General features: G+C 37.9%; 1 long non-coding RNA gene across 1 annotated transcript in view; it reads right to left on the bottom strand.

The window, feature by feature from the left end:
• The window catches only part of LOC121489016, a 36,174-nt gene extending 22,283 nt beyond the window's left edge, over positions 1-13,891 (bottom strand). Inside the window, exon 1 of the long non-coding RNA XR_005987237.1 lies at positions 13,390-13,891. This is a non-coding gene — a long non-coding RNA (uncharacterized LOC121489016). The remainder of the gene's footprint in view (positions 1-13,389) is intronic.
• Positions 13,892-14,281: the final 390 nt, after the last annotated feature.

Below are 14,281 nucleotides of genomic sequence, written 5' to 3'. Positions count from 1 at the left end.
ACATTTATATGAACCAGGAAGGAGAAATTAGAAGAGAGAATGAGAGAGAAAAATAGTAAATTAAATCCCAGGAAAGGTAGGAAAAGAGAAAGATCATTGACAAAGACGAAGAAAGATGGTTTTGGAAAGAAATGAAGGATTTCTTTTCCTCTAAGATAGGAGGGAGAATAAGATAGATAAACATATGGTAACTTGGAAGCAGGCAAGAAGGAAAGGCATGAAGATGCCTCACATGAAGATGCCTCACAGCGTCTCTTCGGCATGAGCGAGGAAGCCGTCCTCCTAGGAGCGCACGAAACAGGAGTGAACCGAGTTTACCCAGAGTGATGGATGCCGGGCTCCAGGGTGCAAAGCTTAAAAAAGAAAGAGAAATCTGGGATCCCTGGGCGCCGCAGCGGTTTGGCGCCTGCCTTTGGCCCAAGGCGCGATCCTGGAGACCCTGGATCGAATCCCACGTCGGGCTCCCGGTGCATGGAGCCTGCTTCTCCCTCTGCCTGTGTCTCTGCCTCTCTCTCTCTCTCTCTGTATGACTATCATAAATAAATAAAAAATTAAAAAAAAAAAAGAAAGAGAAATCTTATTTATTTAAAGCTTTCTCTTCCCTTCAGTACATCTCCTGGTAAAATGACACTTTAAAATTAAAAAAAAAAAAAAGTGTTTTTTTTTTTTTAAACAATTAAAAGTGCTATTCGGACAGGAGCAGTGGTAATGGTTCAATGGCACCACTTTTGTCTGAAAGAGAAACCCACGTGGGGGAGTGGCCTGAGCACGGCCCTGGTTGGCTCCATTGTTTTCCGAGGCGCCCAAAGCAGCATCAGTCTGAGGCCAGGTGACCAGGTGACCATCAATCTTCACTCCTAGACTCTCCCAGTCATAACTGTGGAGAAACCTTGTCATAACCTTGCCCAGGTGTCAACGGCCAGCTTGCTTGGCCGACTGTTGCCCCAAGTGCAGCATTTAAATGCCTTCAGGGCTCTCATTTCCAGCTTCTGCCCAGGAAAGAGGAACAGGAAGCCAAACTCAGTGGAAGGCCAAAGGAAACCAACCAGTCCCAGGTGACACACGCTGCTTTCTGGCTGCTTCCTACGAAGCTCAGAAAACAGTATGCTCTAAGCTAGGGTTTTATTAGAAAAGGGAAAATAGGCGGCTTACCCTAAAGACACTGACCCAATGTGTGTACAATCCTTTATATCATATGAAACCTACAATGTGTGCGATCGCAGAACGTTTGAGTGTACACACACCATCCCAGGACACTGATTACGTTTCCAACAGGGAAGCTGAGCTACCACCAGGAGGAAGGTGCCAAAGGGTGGAAACCCCGGTGATGGGTCTACATTCTCCAGGTGAGAACAGGACACTTGTTACAATGCAGACATTTATTCTTTTCTACAAATAGAGTAAGGGAGGAAAAATATTTATTAACTCTTGTGTAACTACATAAGCTGATACAGAGCAAGATTTAAAGAAACTCAAACATCCAGGCATATTAGGGTCTTCTGAACAAAATTCAACTTTAATAGTTCTGTCCTTAAGGACTCATGGGCAGCCCGGGTGGCTCAGTGGTTTAGCGCCACCTTCAGCCCAGGGTGTGATCTTGGAGACCTGGGATGGAGTCTCACGTTGGGCTCCCTGCATGGAGCCTGCTTTTCCCTCTGCCTGTGTCTCTGTCTCTGTCTCTCTCCCTCTCTCGGTGTCTCTCGTGAATAAATAAATAAAATCTTAAAAAAAAAAAAAAAAGGACTCACTGAACCTTTTCTTAAAATCAGAAACTGCTCAGCACACAAACAAGTGTATACATTGTATATAATATACATGCAACAATCTTGTGGACAAGAAAGCTTATTGCCCTATCAGGCCTTTTATTAGTTCTTTATTCTAATTAGGACTTTATCTGTATCTATATCTTTATTATGAGAGGAATCGAAAATCCCTGAATCTTCTTTTCTGAAAGAAAGTTACTTTTCCTTCTCTCTGCTCCAAATCCCTAAGTGTTCTCTTCCTTACCTCTAGCAGAACAAGATGAGGAAGAAACAACCAACAACCCCACAGCACATGCTACAGTTTCCTTTGTCTTTCCTTTGTTCTATCATAACAGTGTCGCTCTGGCAGCGAAGTTACTAACTTCCTAGGAATGCCTTCCTTCTTTATCTTCAAATTGTATGTTGCATCAAATATTGCTTTGTTTGACCTTAAGACTCTTACTCCTAAGAGACTTTTTTTTTCCTTTCCAGTTTTATGGAGATATAATTGACATACAGCACTAGGTAAGTTTAAGATGTACAGCATTATAATTTGACTTACATAGATTGTGAAATGATTAAGAGACTTCTTAAATGGGTCAAGCTTTTTTTTTCTGAAGATTTTAAGATTAAACAATACTCAAAAAGTGTCTTTAGCCAAGATATCCAATGGTTTCTTAAAATAGCTTTAGAAAAAATGATTAAAACCATTTTGTTATACGTTGCATTGCTTTCCCACCATCACATTTGTTGACTATACACATTTTCACACAAGAATATATTCAATTTTATTTTTCTCAAAATTAATTTATTTATTGAGACACATTTATTTCCAATCATTATTTAAAGTCCCTATCTCATGAGATAGTTATGAAAACTGTATGACTCATAAATTAATTACATGTAACATAAAACCCTTAGGGAAGAGCACACAAATAAGCAAGTGATACAAAAATGTTAGCTGCTCTTATTATCACTTTAAGAGTGATTAAGAAAATACTGATTACCTTTTTTATGTTTTTGATTACACATTAAATAGATATTTAACAGATGGTTGGTCTGTATTTTCTGCCTAAGAAATGTACGAGTTTTTTTTTTTTTCTTTTCCAGAGAAATCATTTGAAAGTTAATAATATTTAAGATACTAAACTCCTGCTAAAAACTGAGCAGGGATTGTGGTTACCTAAATATATCCTATTAAAACTTCAGACATATGCATGTATGTGGGATAGAATAAACTGCAAAGCTGAACATGAGATGTAAACTATGGAGGGACATTATGTTTACTATCATCTTCTATACGGATTTCTCAGACTCTACATTATCAGTTTCTGCTGATGTTTCATCCAACAAAATATTGCTGAGATCAGTTTATTCATGAACTTGCCTGAAGTATGGCTCCAGTAAAGCTGTGTGTCATAGTCTGCTTTTTTTTTTGTAATAGTTGCAAAATATAAAATTTGATAAACACTGTAAAATATTGTAGCATTTTACCACACTGTGCAGATTATAGAGTCTTGAGAATTCAGGTAGTAAGGAATGAAACCTTTCATAAGTGGGGATTGCATGGTATAGCATAGAAGTACATGTGTCATCAAACTACGGGCTATCTCCAGGAGCACACCAAGGAAGGGAGAGCTCTACAAGACCAAACACGTGGTCTGTCACTTTAATGGTGGGGACTTATTTCCTTGTGAAGATCTACTGACTACACGCATGTGTTTGGAAAGAAATCAACCAAAGATGTCACATAAATTTAAAAAGATACAATTCTTAAGAGAAAAATATAAAATAACCCAATCACTTTGCAAATTAGCAACCCATGATGCAGAAACTTCTTTAAAAACAAAAGTAAAATATATTTAGAAAGGCAGAGAAGGTCACAAACCATTGAAATATCTAGATTTTCTTTCTCCCCCATGAACCCCTAGAATATTTTCTGACTTGGAAGTGATATCAAACTCACTGAGAAAGTATGCTGTTGATGGATATTTATTGACATGGAAAGATGTTCATATTTTGGATAGTAAAAAGGTAGAACATACAATATAATCCATATTTATTTATTTATTATTTATTTATTTATTTGTAAATAGGCATAGAAAAAATGTCTAGAAGTTTCTGTGTAAAAATATTAATCATGGTTATCCCTAGGTGGGAACCAGACAACATCTATTCACCTTCTCAGTGTGCAAGCACTTGTCATGTCATTTATACTTGTAATAACTCTGTGAAGTAAGTACTAGAGGCCTACAATGAGACCAGGGCAGGGGAGCAGGCATTTAGTAAATGATAGGTATTTTTAGATTATCATCTTATTTTTATTTTAATATTATTTATTATTTAGAGACTATCTCTGTTTTATAAATTAATACACATAGGTGAAGTGGCACCAAGGGCCCCACTTTGAATCTTTGCTGTTAGCTGGCTACCATTGGGTAGGCCATTTAATCTCTGATATTCAGCTTCTTCACTCATTAAATGATCCCAATGATAGTAATTATACTTACTTCATAGGGTAGATGTGAGGATTAATAAATTAATCCATATAATGTACTTAAAATAGTGTCTGATACATAGCAAGAACTCAATAAATGTTGGCTTTTATTCTTCCTGTCAAAAAAGGAATAATAACATCCACCTCATGAAGTCAGTAAAAATTAAATAAAATAAAAACAGCTACCATGTAATGAGTGCCAGATGTGCAAAAAGCACCATACAAGTTCCTTTACGCAAATTCCATCATAGGCTCTAAAAAAAGAGTTAATAACATTTCATTTCAAGCTACAAACCATCCCTGAATAAACTCTTCCTCCTTCTGTCTTCCATTACCAAAGAATATCGTCTTGAGATTTGTGACTATCACAAGGATCATCAGCACTTATCTCACTCTCTAGGAACCTCTTATCAAATAGTGGTTTTCCTCTTCCTTCAGACCTCTCTGTTGCAGAAAGAGGGAACAATGATATGGGTCTCCTGCAACTGACTTCTTTTCCCTGCTTTAAAACCTCTCTCAAGGTCCAAAAAAATACAGAAACTATGAATTGGGTTAAAAGATCCAGAACACAACACCAAGAAAGAGATGGTGGAGAAAGTATGGCCCAATAAATCTGTATATTCCTAATGTCTCCCTGTCTCCCAGGGAGACCAGAAGGGATGAAAACTTTAGTTAAACTTTAGTTAGGTAAAAGAAAAGATACTTATGACTGAAAGCTATAAAATAATGGGAGGGTTATCTTTTCTGCAGAAACTTCCTGGAATGATATAGAAAGAAGTGCTTCCTAAAAATGAAGAAATGTACAACATAAATCTTTTTTTTTTTATATATATAGAGAGCACATACATGAGTGTTGGAGGAGCAGACAGACAGAGAGAATCTTAAGCCCTCATGTGAGTCCAATCTCATGACCCTGAGATCATGATCTGGGCCAAAATCAAGAGTTGGGTATTTAACCAACTAAGCCACCCAGACAGCCAACAACATAACTTTCTAAAGATCCCCCAATTAGGGAGAAGCATAGACCATTAACATTCAGTTTATACAATATTCTGTGCAAGGGCTGAGATACTTAGACAAACAGTCAACGCCTTGCCCTTGTTAGTCTTATGCTCCAGTTAGGGGAGACAGACAATGAATGTAATAGTATATAAAGCATATCTTAGGATGTAATAACTGCTACTGAAAACAGAGCTGGTTAGGAAATAGAACCACCCAGAGTGGTGATAGAGACCAGAGATTGTGATTTTAAATAGGGTGGTCAGGGTAAGTATCAGTGAGGTGTTATTTAAACAAAGACTTGAAGTAGATGAGGGAGAGAATTATGTCAATATCTGAAGAAACATGTTCCAGCAGATAAAGCAGCCAGCATGAAAACCTTGAGGTAGGAATGTGCCCGACGTGTTTGTAGAACTATAAGGAAACACCTCAGGAAAAGGTCATGTAAGAGATGATGGTGGAGAGGAGAGAAGATAGAAGGGACTTGGAAGCCATCCATTGCCAGGACCGGTTTTCATTCCAAGTGAAACAAGGAACCATTGGAAGGGTTTGTTGTTGTTTGTTTGTTTAGTGCCACAGAGTAATGTGCTCTGACTTATGCTTTAAAATGGTCATTCTGGCTGTTGTGTTAAAAATTTCCAGGGAGGGGACATATGATGAAGCAGAGGGCACACCTACTGCAATCATCCAGGTGGGAAACTATGGCAGCTTGAACCAAGGCGTCAGATTCTGGATATTTCTGAAGGCAGAGCTGACTAAACTTTCTGAAGAGTTGAATGTATGGTGTGAGAGAAAAAGCAAAATCAAGAGTGACCCTGAAATTTTGGGAAGGATGGAGATGCCATTAATGGAAAAAGGTTGTAGGCAATTTAATCTCCCCCTTTTCAAAAACAAGGAACATCCAAAAATGAGATGGAGAAACATCCAGTCCTTCCCTCATCTCAGGGAAGTGGGGAGAAAAATCCCATCTCATAACTACAGGAGTTCTTCCTGAGAAACTGGTCTTTTCAGTTCATATCCACAAAAAGCACAGCAAACATACCCAGGACTCTCCTCCCCTGATGCTTGTCCTTGAAACCTCACTCCTGTGCTTATATCTTGCCCATGTATCTGACATCACGGAATGAGGCTGAAATTCTCTGCACTTACAGTTTTCTAACACGCTGATACTTAATCACTCTTATGAATGACACTAATGTAAATACTTAGTTTTTTTAGGAACATATAGCATAACATGATACACATGCTTTCTAATCTTTTGTTCATAATCATTTGTAAATTATGCACTCTGTGTTATCTTTAAAGAGAAGACAGACACTTTCTGGGTTAGCAAGTGCTCTGCGTGGCAATTGGTTATCTGATACGTCTGGATAACAAGTTTCTCTTTGACATTTAATAAACTGCAATGATTTCTCATGTGGTTATTTCCCCACTTGCTTCATGAGGGCAAAGGTCAGTATAACGGGCAGCTTAGTGGGTCTGGTTACAGTAATAAAGGCAATTCCTATGGATAAGTGGGAAGTAAAAAGTTGTCTTTTCTGCCTCTGTTTTTTGACAGTTTAAATGTCCAGCTTTTCTGTGGAAATACATGATATCTTATTCTAATATTTTTGCCGTTCACAGTTTTATTTATACCTTCTTTGCCATCAAGTCAATGCTTTTAGTTATGGTTTCACATCTTCCACACTAAAGATATTATTAAATAAAGGACAAAAAGCAAGGTTCTTTAAAAAATGGAACTAGATTTTCTAAAATCAAGATATACTTGAGTTTTCCAATAAAATCATCCTTCAGTTTATGTTCATGAAAACTCTATATATCCAATAAATCAATATTTCAAAATATACTGAAAGACAAGCATGATTCACAAGTCATCAACCTGCCTGGAGCCTCAAATACCCAGCCACTGGCAATTCGACTTTATAGAGTAGATTTAAATGGTAAAACCAAGAGTATTTTTCTGACCCCCCTCCCTCCAAAGGAAAACATAACACAAAGCAGCCCAGAAAATACCTCAAATCACCTCACCCACCACCATGTAAGAATTCTTATTTTTACATAGTCCTGGTTACATAAAGGACAGAATTTTTTTTAAAGACCCAACATTTCCTCCTAAAATATAGTCTTACTAGTGTTTTGCTTCACATGAAAGTTTACATGCTCGTCAGTGACTCACCAGGCTTGCATCTCGTTAGGTCCTTGGAAAGGTTCTCTTTGCTTTGAGGCTGTGTCAGAAACTTAAAATATAAAATGCGTTCAGTGAAGCTGCCTGGTGTGAGTGACTTTGTTTATTCCCTGGACTCCACAACGGAGTGAAAATCCCAATCCTTCTCTTTGTAAAATAGCAAAAATATTCCCTACCTCATTAATCTCTTCTATACTTCAGGCCATAATGAACCCCACCACATGATCTTAGCTGATTTGTCAAGGAAAAGGTGTAAGATGTATATGTGTCGAGCAAATTAGGAATGGTCGATTACAAAATGATTTAAAAGTCTCTTCAAGTTGATGGAGCTGCCTCACTAGCTCTTTGCTTGTATGTATTTGTCGAAAGAGTAGGCTTTTTCAGGGTGGCAATGAGGTAAGTGCAGCAGGAGACACTTGCACTAGCAGAGAGAGAGAGTGATTCTAAAACAAGCCTAGGGTAATCAGACTCTTTGGCTCTGATGACCAAGCCAGAGCACGTACAGGAAGCGCACTGGTCAGCTAATGTTAGAGAAACACTGGCCTCTCACAGGGCCCCAGATGTCACACTGATTATGGATGGTGTGATAACTTGTAGTGTATTTTGACAGTCATTCAAGTAAAAATATAGCTGAGAGAACAGCAATAGAAAAGCCATCTCAGGCCTGATTTTTTCATTTTTGTGAGTAAGGCCATAAAGTTCCCAGTCCATTACCATCCTCTCTCCTTCCTTTCCAGTAGTGTTTACCTTCCTCTTATGAGACATTTTTAAAGGTGCAAGTACACCAATGAGATTCAACTTTTTAAAAATTAGTATTGGTGTGCAAATTTTTGTTTTCCTAATGTTTCTGGCATCATCTACAGTGATATCATAAGCAAACAATCTTACAGTATGTATCTTGACAACTTGTATAGACAAATATCATATGACTAGGAAAAACCCTCCATCTCTGTATGAAGTGTTTTGTCCACTTATAGCAGCATAAAATACAGCCAAGAATCACAAACACTGGGAGATGGCAAGAGGTAGTGGCTAAGTTCTTGCACCGTTGGCTAGGTTCGTTTATTTTTTTATGCCATTTTTACACATGTGAGCACAGCCAAGAAAATTAGCATAGCTGAGTCTACCTGAAGTGTAATAACAAGCTAATCCTAAGGAAAAACCAAACAGAAGCTGTACCCTGACCCTTTTCAGATTTGCTCTTTATTGGGGCTTAGGGACCTAAACCTCTCCCTGGCAGACCCTAGTGTGCTTTAGTGTCACTCTGGATGTCAGAGTGACATCTAGAACAGGTAGTGATGATAAACAGAGCAAGGCCAATGAAAATTGTAGGGAAGAGAAAAAATATTTGAGGAGAGCTCCCTGAACTAGCATATACTTAAAACAACACATTGGTAAATGTAAAGTAAATTCCAAGATAAACCAAAAGGAAGGTTCCGACTGGCAGAAACTTACCTGCCTACTAAAGATAATTCCATGGATTTTTATTTAAGGGATAGTACAAGGTCATGTGAAATAACATAGTTATTAGAAAACTGAGTCAAAGACTACTTTAACACTTCGTATAGCTTCAAGGAAGTAGCCCTGTCACATCATATTATCTGTTTACTAAGCACAAAGCCAGGAAATATCATGGATCAGTATCAATATCAAGATTCTAAGAATTATTCAACTAGTTTTCAATTATGTTCCTCCAGGGCCCATTTGTGGTCTTATTTCCTAGAAATATTTTTTTAGTTATACAATTGCTTATTAAAAATTTCCAATGCATAAGAGTTTCATAAGACAACTGGATAGTCAATTTCCACTTCTGCTCAAATGCACAGTCCATGGAAACATTCTGCAGTCCTCATGAAGAACCAAGAGGAATCCTGGTAAAGGTCTTCTTGAGGGTAGCAAACCTGATGGAACACTTTGTACAATGAAGCACTGTTTGCAATTATGACGTAACTGCGTTCTTATCTACTTCTGGAGTTGCTTTTGTATTTATCAGAGCTGCAAGCATTTTCCTAAGATCCAACTACCTTACAGAGAAGTATTATGATTTTCCTTCAGTACTTGCTTTCATGTTCTTTGCTTCCATTAAAAATATTTGTTACCAGTAAAAATGCAAAATGTTTATTGTTGATCATTTGAATGTCTTTTGTTTTTAAGATTGTGAAAGCTGTCTGTTTTTTACTGTATATTAAATAGCTCTGGAGCATCAAAAAAAAAAAAAAAAGGAAGGAAAAACTGCTCTATTTTTGCAGCACTGCAAAATCTTGTTCAGCTATATTCCCCGTTTCCTCTGAAGGTCACTTCTCCATCTCTACCACTTCTTCAACATTATTCTCTTCCACTGATACTTACCAAGTCAGATAGAGAAGGGTGTACCTATTTTATATTTTATTTTTAAAGAGTTAGAAGGGACACATCTAAAGATTTTAAACAGTAGTAGCTGATCTCATTTTTTTTATTTTCCTAAATATATTTTTTCTTATTTAAAAGAAAAAAGCCTCATTGTACAAAATTTGGAAATTCCAGAAAAGTACAAAGTACAAAAGTGATGATACAAATTGGCCACATTACCATCAGCCAGAGATGACCACTCTTGATGTTTTTTCCAGTCTTCTTTTCTATTCATATATATATATATATATATACATATATATATATTAAGATTTTATTTATTTAATCATGAGAGAGAGGCAGAGACATAAGCAGAGGGAGAAGCAGGCTCACTGCAGGGAGCCTGATGCGGGACTCAATTCCAGGTCCCTGGGATCACGCCCTGAGCCAAAGGCAGATCCTCAACCACTGAGGCACCCAGGTGTCCCCATATATTTATTTTTAATGATGTTCAGATAGTATTGTGTCCTGTTTTCTCTACCTACCTTTATATTTTGAAAGTTATGCCCCCAGGTTGTTCAAACATAATTTTAATTTCCCCATAACGGTCATAATTTATTTACATCTTCCTTCATTGTAGGACATTTAGATATTTCTCAATTTTTCATTATTTTAAATAATGTTATTAAGAATATCTTTCTAGATATTTAAAAGTTGCCCTTCATCATTAAAACAGCTGATTAATCCAATATTTCTATGTACCTAGTGAGCTTTAGTCCCACGTGAGATGAGGGTCGCTGTCACATTCTGCCATCACACTGTCTCCAGATGAGGCGCCCCAACAGATCTTATGACTTGCCTGAGGCCACAAAACTAGTAATGTGAAATTTGGAATTCTTCGATTTTTTCACTTTCTCCATCTCTCATGCCAATCACACTACTAAGCCAATCCTTTTGAATGGTCTCTTTTTAACCCATTTATTTTCATTTAATACTAATGTTTGCTCCTCCCAGGCCCTTCTTTGTAACCAACCCCAAAGCTACCTAAATGGCCTTCCTGCCTCTGGGACCTCCTTGTTCTAATCCTCCTCGTACACCTGCACAGTAGCAGATGGATCGTTCTTTATGCCACTGTCCAGCTGATTGACTTCTTAGTGAAATCCCACACATCATATGAACTCCTTTGACCGGCTCTCAAAGCCCCATTTTATGCAACCAATCTTAACCTCATCCAGTCCCCTCTCTGTTCACTATCCCATACTTGGCTTCTTGCCTTCTCCTTATAGCATTCACTCCACTCAAAATATTAATGTTTCCCTTCATCTCTTCAAATTTTACTCCATCCTCCAAGGCCCAGTTCAAGTCTCATGAAATTGAATGAGCTTCCTATTGGATTGGAGCAAGTTGCCTTCCTTCCCAGTGGATTTGACATTGGCTAACTTGTGTTAAAAACTCTTGCTTTGCTGCTTCTGCTGGGAGAGTTGAGAGGACATAATTAACTCCCCAGAGCCTATTTCTACATTTGGAAATATGAATGGTTATACTAATATCTGCTGTCTATCAACGTCCCAGGACCATAAGAAGGACTGGATATGTGTTACATAGTTTTGGTAAGATGTTAAGTGTCATAAGATAAGAAAAAGGATTGTCCACACTTTGAAACAATTCAGTACCCAGGTCTGTACCACGTAATACCTTCTGCCCCATCATATGCTCTCACTGTTTGCATATGTTAATCATTTCTCCTCAGCTTGACTGCTAAGTTTCTGAATGCAATACAGTATCTCATATTACTTTTATAATCCCAGACCGTAACACTGAACATTGTCCTAAAGACTGCTAGTCTAATAGAGATGAGTTACAGCTGGTAAGGTCTGGCTATGAGTCACATTGGGATTTAGATATAAATGAAAGACCCCCAGATTTCTGTAAGCCTTCTGGAAGAGGATAGTCTGACACTTTGGGGAGCCCTGGAAGACTTTGTAAAGTCTTTGAAACGTACTCTTAATTTGGATCTTGCCTTCCAGAGATATTCACTGAATTTTCACAGCAACCCTTAGGTAAAATACACATTCTGAAATCAGAGAACAGAAACAAGTATATCCTGTAGACATCCAGGAACAATAGCCAGACCTTTGGATATCTTTATCAGAAAGCTCAGGTTACCTAATCATGATATGTTGTTAAAGATGGTCTGCTGATGGTCTGCCTATAAATTACTCATTTGGTCTGAAATTCATGTCTCAGTTTTGATTATCTAACTACTAGAGATCTGAAGAACACTTTCCCTCATAGGCCTACTCCTAAAAGATCCAGTTCTAGGTTACAGTTAGAGTTAATGACAAGAAATAGAGTCAGTGCTATACTTAGGTTCAGATTTGGGGTTACTGTTAAGTGGATGGTTAGTGCTCAGGTGAAGGCTCAGCTGAGAATGAAGTGTAAGTCTAGGTGTACAGATGTAGATTTCTGCTAGAGTTAGTATTACACTTGGGGTTAGGGTTGGGGATAGAGGTATGGTTAAGGCTACAGTTTAGAGTTGGAGTTCAGTTTAGGGTTAGGTTAGATTCCTGGATCCAAAGACAATTTAATAAAAAAGGATTCCTGAAGATCCCACTTTGTCTAGTAAAACATGACAGGCTTTTCCAATTTCCAAATTCCCAGAACTAGTGAAGTACTGTTGGTAAAGAACACTGTAGAGCATTCCAAGATTAAATGCAACTATATGGTTTTCCATAGCTTCTCATGGTTTCCACCAGTTTATACAGTTTTCATTAAATCTCTAATACCAAAAGGGCAAGTAACACTTTTAATGTCAATGTTAAAACCCCCAAGTTCAATTTGCAGATTATATTCAGTCTGTATGGCCCACTTCCTCTGCCCTGGTAGGCCCAATTTCCAACATAAAAGCTGACACCATTAAAGAAAAAAACCATGATCTAGAATTTACTTACATTTCTATAAAAAACTATCTTCAAATAAACTCTATACTTTGAAAGTACTAGTCAGTTGTCCAATGCCATCTACAGAAAACACCATCGGTTTTTAATAGAAACATGCTTCCAAATTGTTAGATGCCAGTCATGTCTGTTTTTCCAGCCCAGACCTCTTTCTCAAACTTCAAACTTGGATTTCCAATGAACAAATGATGTCCCCATGTCGCACTGAATGGGAACAGGTCCACAAATGGACCCATTGTTTCCACAGCCCTCACCCAAATCACCTGCTTCTCCTTCTTTTACAATCTGTTTAAAGGCAATGTTAATTACCAAGTACTCAGAACCAAAAACTTTTGCTCAACTTTTTCCTCACCTCTCCCTGTATCAGTTCATTGTAAAAATTCTCTCAAATCTTTTCTGCATCCTCTCTCTCAATCTTCAATTAGGCCTTCGCTATCTCTTGCCTAAACCATTGCAACAGCCTCCTAAATAACCTTTGAATAATTTCCCTAATTTCAAGTTCTTCCTTGTCCAATCTGCCCCTCTACATTGTCACCAAAATGTGACATCTTTGTTGGAAATCTTTTCTAGATTGTCTTCTAGTTTCTTCTACAAAAACCTTCTCCCTCCTCTGTTCCCCTGGAACTTTCCAATTCCTCCTTTGCATCACGCCATATCTTGTACATCTATGGTGGTACTTACCACACTTTATTACACTTGTCTCCTTGGAGTCAATGGTAAACTTCTGGAAGCTGAGTCTATCTCATTTATTCCTGCACATGGTATGTGCCCACAAAATTTTGCTAAGAGAAAATGGTTTACAGGACTAAGTAACTTTCACAGATCCTCTTTATATATTAGCACAGCCAGTCCCAAAATAAAATTCATGCTGTGTAAGGGTTCTTTAAAAAGCACACCCTGCATCTTAACAGGAAGTTACAGATTAATAAACAGCTGACAGAACAAACTAAATAGCATCCAGTGAATCACCAATTGACTGTCCAATTGCTGCTAACCAGATGCAGGGAGAAACTAAAGATGAAGACAAAACATCATCCCTCAATGATGAAGGATTTTGCAAGATGCTCCAAGGCTCTGGGTAACAGAGCGTTACATATTTCCCTACATCATGGTGATAATTCAAACACAGAAAAAAGGCTATAATAAAAATGGATTTGGAGGCTACATGAATACAGAAACTGGATTAATACCAAGTTTGAGGCCACAGAATATCCACCACACCCTATCTCATCCACTGTGTCATGGAGACCCTTGCATGTGGTATATAATCAGTTTTTTAGTTACTATTCATGAGCATATGATGAATATACAGACAATATTTGGTTTTCTGTAACCACTGGTTGCACTGCAATAGAACTAAGAGAGGTGGGTTAGTTTCACAATTTTAAAAAGCAAAGAGCTCAACTACCCTTCTTCTGAAGGCCTAAAAGACACAGCCCTGGGCATAGACTGTATGTACCAGAGGCCTAGCACTTAGAGCTTTTTCTCTTGGGAAAAATGCTAAACCTAGTACCCTGGAAGGTTAGTTCCTATTGAAAACTCCCAATGAAAAAAAAAGAAAAAAGAAAACTCC

This window comes from Vulpes lagopus, chromosome 4 (assembly GCF_018345385.1).
Source record: "Vulpes lagopus strain Blue_001 chromosome 4, ASM1834538v1, whole genome shotgun sequence".
Taxonomy (NCBI): Eukaryota; Metazoa; Chordata; class Mammalia; order Carnivora; family Canidae; genus Vulpes; species Vulpes lagopus.
This window is presented reverse-complemented; position numbering and strand designations above follow the sequence as displayed.